Source organism: Canis aureus, chromosome 15 (assembly GCF_053574225.1).
Source record: "Canis aureus isolate CA01 chromosome 15, VMU_Caureus_v.1.0, whole genome shotgun sequence".
In the NCBI taxonomy this organism is placed as follows: domain Eukaryota; kingdom Metazoa; phylum Chordata; class Mammalia; order Carnivora; family Canidae; genus Canis; species Canis aureus.
The window spans coordinates 67,331,060-67,337,574 of record NC_135625.1 but is presented as its reverse complement, the minus strand read 5'-3'; positions in this window follow the sequence as shown (position 1 = coordinate 67,337,574).

The window sequence follows — 6,515 nt, the reverse complement described above, 5'->3', positions numbered from 1 at the left end:
GCCCCTGAGTGGCCTGTTGAGATCCGTGACTGACCCTTTTTTAAAAGATTTTATTCATGTGAGAGGCTGCGGGAGAGGTAGCGCGGCAGGGGGAGCAGCAGAGGGCGAGGGAGAAGCAGACCCCCACTGAGCAGGGAGCCTGCCTGGGGCGCCATCCCAGGACCCCGAGGTCACCACCTGAGCCCCCAGGCGCCCATGACCGACCCTTTAGAGAAGCCTCTGCGGGCTGTGCCAGCTGGCATTGAGCTCTGCGTCCTCGGGGATCGTCCACGGGGATCCGGGGACAGGCCAGGGTTCCGTGGGGGCTGTGCCTGCAAGGTGCCAACCCTGAGGGAGGGAGCCGGCAAGCAGAGCAAGGCCCGAGGCCCATGGGTGCTGGGGCTGCACACGTCTGGCAGGCGCGCGGGCGCCCAGGACGGAGCTGGGCGGGCCCCATCGAGCCCCTGCGGGTGACAGTGCCCACCGGCCCTGGACCACTTTCCTTCTCCCGGGTCTCCTGTCACATCTGATGAGCACGTGAAGTTGCACACACTCGGCCCTCTCCCGCCCCCCCTCCCCCCACCTCCCAGCTCCTGGGAGCTCCACCCCCCGCACCACGTGTCCCCAGCCGCCATCCCCCAAACACAGGAATGAGCATGCCAGGGCGTGTGTCCCCAAGCCCCGGGGATGCAGTGGCTACATCTGCACAGCTGAATCAGCATGACTGTCACCGACGCTGAGGAGGGTGGCATGGGAGGGGCTTCCCCCCTGTGCTGCGCTGCCCGGAGAGGCATGTCTCTTACGGCCGGACTCCTGGGACCCAGCGCTCCTCCCCGACACGCTCCTGAAGGTGGCACGACGGCGATGTCACCCACAAGGATTTCGATGTCGGTGATAAAGACAAATGCTCGTGGTGGGTGAAAATGAGAGCAGATGCTGTTGGACTGTGCACACACCCACGTGCACACACTTGCACACACCCAGAGGTACATGCCCACAGGCCCAGGCATGCAGTGACACACACAAGCACACGGACATTTGCACACATATACAGACGCGTGCACACACAATGTGCACACATGTACACTGACACGTGCACACGCACACAGATGTTTGCACACATGCACAGACACGTGCACACACATGCACAGATGTGTTCACATGCACACAGACATGTGCATACAGACACGTGCACACATGCACACATACACAGATGTTTGCACATATGTACACAGACACATGCACACACACCCATTTACACAGACGTGCATACATGTACACAGACACGTGCACACACGCACACATGTACACAGAAGTGCACACATTTACACAGACGTTTGCACACATATATAGACATGTGCACACACATACACAGACATGCACACATTTACACAGACACGTGCACACATGCACAGATGTGCATACATGTACACAGATGTGTGTGCACATACACAGATGTGCACACATGGACATGGACATGTGCACACATGTACACAGATGTTTGCACACATATACACAGACACATGCACAGACGTTTGCACACATGTACATTTACACAGACGTGTACACATGCACACATGCACCCAGACATTTGCACTCACCTACACAGACACATGCACACATTTACACAGACGTGCACACACGCATACATGCACACAGACGTGTGCACACATATACACAGACACGTGCACACACGCACACATGTACACAGACGTGCACACACATGCACACAAAGAAACACAGCATAATGTCAACCTGGTTGTGAAAATGTAGGCAATGTCTTTATTTCCACCTCATTACACTCCCAGCAGTTTCAGCAGTGACACGCATGTGCCCCTCTACCTGGAGAGGGCGCTGCTCACCTCGTCGGCCACCGCCTGTCGCCCTGGAGCCTGAAGAAGGAGCCTGAAGGAGCCTGCGCTTCCAGGGCCGGATTCTTCCCGAGTCAGGGCCGCGGCTCCCACTGCTGACCACCCCCACGCGCATGGTGTAGCCCTGACCCCAACCTGGGAAGGGGACTGGACGCCCCCCGGCCCCCACTCCAAGCGGTCCCGCCTCTCCACACCGTCTGCTCTGGAACAGCGCCCGCAGGCGGTGCGCAAGGGGTGCGGAGTCAGGGCTCCCGTGCGAGGGGCAGCCCGTGGGCGGGGCCGGGACGCGGGGCTGGGGAGGAGGGGGCTCCGCACAGGAAGGGCGGCAGGGCGGCAGGGTGCCGGACACCTGCCGGTGGCCGTCCTCTCATTCCCGCGTGGCAACTGGTCAAGGAAGGCCTCATGGGAGTGGCTTTCCAGTGGCGCCAGGGAGGCCAGGGAGCAGTCACCCCACGCCAGGGCCACCGTGAGCCGGACGCCCCCGACCCCGGGTGCACAAGGTGGGACCTGGGAGAGGGCAGGCGCCAGGTCAGGGACCCAGGAACCCTGGCATTTGCGCTGAGTGGATGGGGAACTAGGCCTGCTGCTCCAAGTCCCGCTGCCCCCGGGGGGCTCGGGGGTGCAGTCAGGGCGTATTTTAGACATGGGGTCCCCTATTCATGGGTTGGATTTGGGGGCCCAGGAGGACATAGAAGGTGCCACCCAAGGCAGCCTTCCAACTGAAGAAGGAAACAAGAGGAGGTGGTTTTGGGGGGACACCAGGATCTCTAGGGGGTGAGGGGAGGTGCCTGCAGGCATGTCCCTCTAGGCTGCCATGGAGAACGTCAAGGTCACTAGAAACAGAGCGGAGGCCCTGGCCATTCTAAAGGGGGCAGGGGTGCCCCGCAGCCCCTTGCGCACCGGGAAGGCCAGAGCAGCGATGCTGCAGCGTGCACCCAGGAACAAGGCCGCTGTCCGTCCACCCCACCAGGGCCCCCGACAGCTTGGGAGCTGTCAGCACCTGCCCCCGGCTGCACGGACACACGCACGCGCGTCCTGAAGGAGTGAAGGAGGCAGGAGGGCGACGGGCCGCAGAGCTCCTCTCCCGAGCCGGGCAGCGGTGAGTGACCCACCGCAGACTCCCGGAGCTGGAGGCTTTCCCAGGACCCCACGCTCGCTGCGCCGCTGCCCCGCGAGCTCCGGGTGGGGACACGGCCGCACACAGCAGGGCTCCCGGGCGCCCCGGCCAGTCTGAGAGCCGCGACCTCCGAGCAGCACAGCTACATCCAAAGTGAGCCGCGCAGCAGATCATTTCCTCCGGAAACGAAATGAGAACTAACTGCCCCTCCAAGTGCGGGGTTAGAAGCTGTCATGTCCCAGGAGCTCAGGAGGGACCAACCGGCACCGTCGGTCTGAGGCACCCAACCGGGGAAACAAGGAACGCAGAGGGGGAAGAAAGAACAGAATGGGCTCCGCAGAGGCTGCGTCAGTGACCATCAAGTACACGACCTGCCTTGGAGGAAGCCAGGGGCCTAGAGGCTGGAAAATAAAGGGAGCACTTGAGATCCCCGACGTCCTGGCGAATATTCAAAGGAATATGACATGCATTTCTCATTGAGTGAAAAAAAAAGAGAATGACTTTAGGTTGACAGGCTCCACCGAATGTACAAGACAGTACAGCTTAAAGACACTGTGGGGGCATCTGGGAGGCGCAGGTCATGATCCCAGGGTCCTGGGATAGAGTTCCGCTTCGGACTCCCTGCTCAGTGGGGGGTATGCTTGGAATCCTCTCCCTCTGTCCTCTCCTCATGCTCTCTAAATGAAATAAAATCATTAAAAATAAAACCACTGGGGCAGCCCGGGTGGCTCAGTGGTTTAGCGCCGCCTTCAGCCCTGGGCGTGACCCTGGAGACCTGGGATCGAGTTCTGCGTCGGGCTCCCTGCATAGAGCCTGCTTCTCCCCCTGCCTGTGTCTCTGCCTCTGTGTGTGTGTGTCTCATGGATAAATAAAATCTTTAAAAAAAAGTAAAATAAAATGAAATTTGTCAGGTGAACATAGAGAAGCAGGTTCAAAAAAAAAAAAAAAAGAGAAGCAGGTTCATTTGCTAAAAATCAAGATACAGGTTGTAATCACCAGAGGAGGCTAAAAGTTAAAGGGTAGACAAGTGAAATCAGAAAAAAGTATCCAGAACAATGTAGAGTAGCCAGTACGATGAGAACAACTTGATTTTAAGCCAGAGAGTGTTTTCTTAGAGGCAGGAAAGTCACCTCGAGACAGCACGAGGGTGGATGAGCCAGGAGTACGAGCTGTTCCAAACACGTGCACCCAATAAAATATCCTTCAACTTTTTTATTTGAAAATTAATATATTACAGGAATTGTTACCCTCTTTGGAAAAAATCGGAGGGGATTTAGGAGATCTGCAACCTCAAAACCAGCCAGCTTAGCCCAACCAAGCTACATGCTGAAATAATAGACTGCACGTCCTTCTCAAGAACCTGCAGGATGTCGAAAAATCAATCACATATCAGGTGGTAAGAAAGCCTCAGAAGTGAAAACCTAGATACCATGTACGTGATAGTTTATGACCATAATGTGATTAAATTGAGAATCAATGACAGGAATCACCTCCCTGAATCCCCACATTTTTGAAAACGAGAAAGCACAGGAGATGAATGCTTCCAGGTTGAAGGAGGAGTTGATTATCTTGAAATCAGAACTCGGTGGGTGATGTTAATGAGGACAATGACGGCAAGCAAGAAGGCCGAAAGAAATACACGCTCGAAATACCTCCATTAGGTTCAGTGGCTTTGAGTGTATTCACCCACATGTGGCATCATCCTCACTCAGTTTTAGAGCATCTCCATCACTAAATAAGAACCCCGTACCTGCTAGCCATCATCCTCCAGCCCCTTGTCCCAGCCCCAAACAACCACTCATTACTTTCATTCTCTGCAGCCTTCCCTACCTTGGACATACGTCCACACGAACAGAATCACACAATGTGAGGTTGTGGTGATGGGTATACTGTCTTCAAGGTCCATCCGTGTTGTAGGACGTATCATTCCCTTTTACTGCCAAGTAGTATTTCATGATATGGACACATGATATTGTGTTTATCCATTTGTTTGTCTACTGATGAGCATTTGGACTAGTTCCACCTCTTGGCCATTATAAATGACACATCTAAGAGCGCACATCTGTGTACAAGTTTTTGCATGGATGTGAGTTTTCACTTATCTTGGATATAGCCCTAGAAGCAGAATTGCTGGGTCCTATGGTAACTCGGTGTGGAATCATTTGAGGAACTGCCAGACCGTTTTCCAAAGTAGTTGCACATCGTACATTCCCACCAGCAGTGTACAAGGGCCTCATTTCTGCACGTCACCACTTGCACTTCTTACCTGCTGTTTTGAGCACGGCCATCCTCATGGGTGCAAAGGGGCATCTCATTGGGGTGTTGATTTGCATTTCCCTGAGGACTCATGACGGTGAGCATCTATCATGTCATGTGCTTAGTGACAGTATCTTCTTTGGAGGAATGTCTGTCCATATATTTTGCCCAACTGGGTTGTTTGTCTTTATACTACTGGGTTGTAAGAGTTCCTCATGTATAATGGATGCCAGCATTAGCAGATTATTAATTTGCAAATATTTTCTCCCATTCTGCAGGTTGTCCTTTTACTTTCCTGAAGCACACGAGTTTTTAATTTGGGTAAAATTTAGCTTTCAGTTTTGTCACTTGCATTTTTGGTGTTATATCTAAGAATCTTTTGCCAAATCCAAGGTGGTGAAGATTTACCCCAAAGTTTTCATCTAAGAATTTTATGTTTGTAGCTCTTATATTTACATCTTTATTGGTCTTGAGTTAATCTTGTATATAGTGTGAGGTAGGGATCCAATTTCTTCTACATGTGACTATTCAGTTTTCCCTGCCCCATTTGTTGAAAAAACCATTTATCCTCACTAAACGGTCTTCCAACCCTCACTGAAATTCAGCTGAACATCAATGTCTATTAGTGGCCTTTCGATTCTATTCCACTGATCTACATGTCTATCCTTACTCCCCTAACACCCTGTTTGATTACTATTATTCTGTAGAAAGTTTTGGAATCAGTTAATGTGAGTCCTTCTACTTTGTTCTTTAGCAGGATTGTTTGGGCTATTCCAGACCTCTGGAAGTTCCATCCTAAATTTGAAATCCGTTTTTTAGCTGACTACAAAGAAGTCAGCTTAGATTCTGAAAAGGATTGTGGTTAATCTGTGGGTTTAAGGTGTTTAATGTTGACAATGTCAAGCCTTCTGTTCCATGAACATGGTATGTTTTCCATCTATTTAGATTTCCTTTTATTTCTTTCAACAACATTTTGTAGTCTTTATTTTGTACTTCTTCTGTTAAATGTATTACCAAGTATTTTATTTATTAATGCTAAACACTGAGTGAAATTATTAATTTTATTTTTTGGTTGTTCATTGCAAATGTATAGGAATACAATGGATTGTTGTATATTGATCTTGTATCCTGCAACCTCGCTCAACTCATTGAATAGTCTTTTAGTGGATCGCCTAGGATTTTCTGTATGTAAGATCATATCATCTCCAAATAGGGATACTTCTACCTTTCCTTTACCTGAATGCCTTTTATTTATTTTTCTTGCCTAACTGATAGAACCTCCAGGACACTGT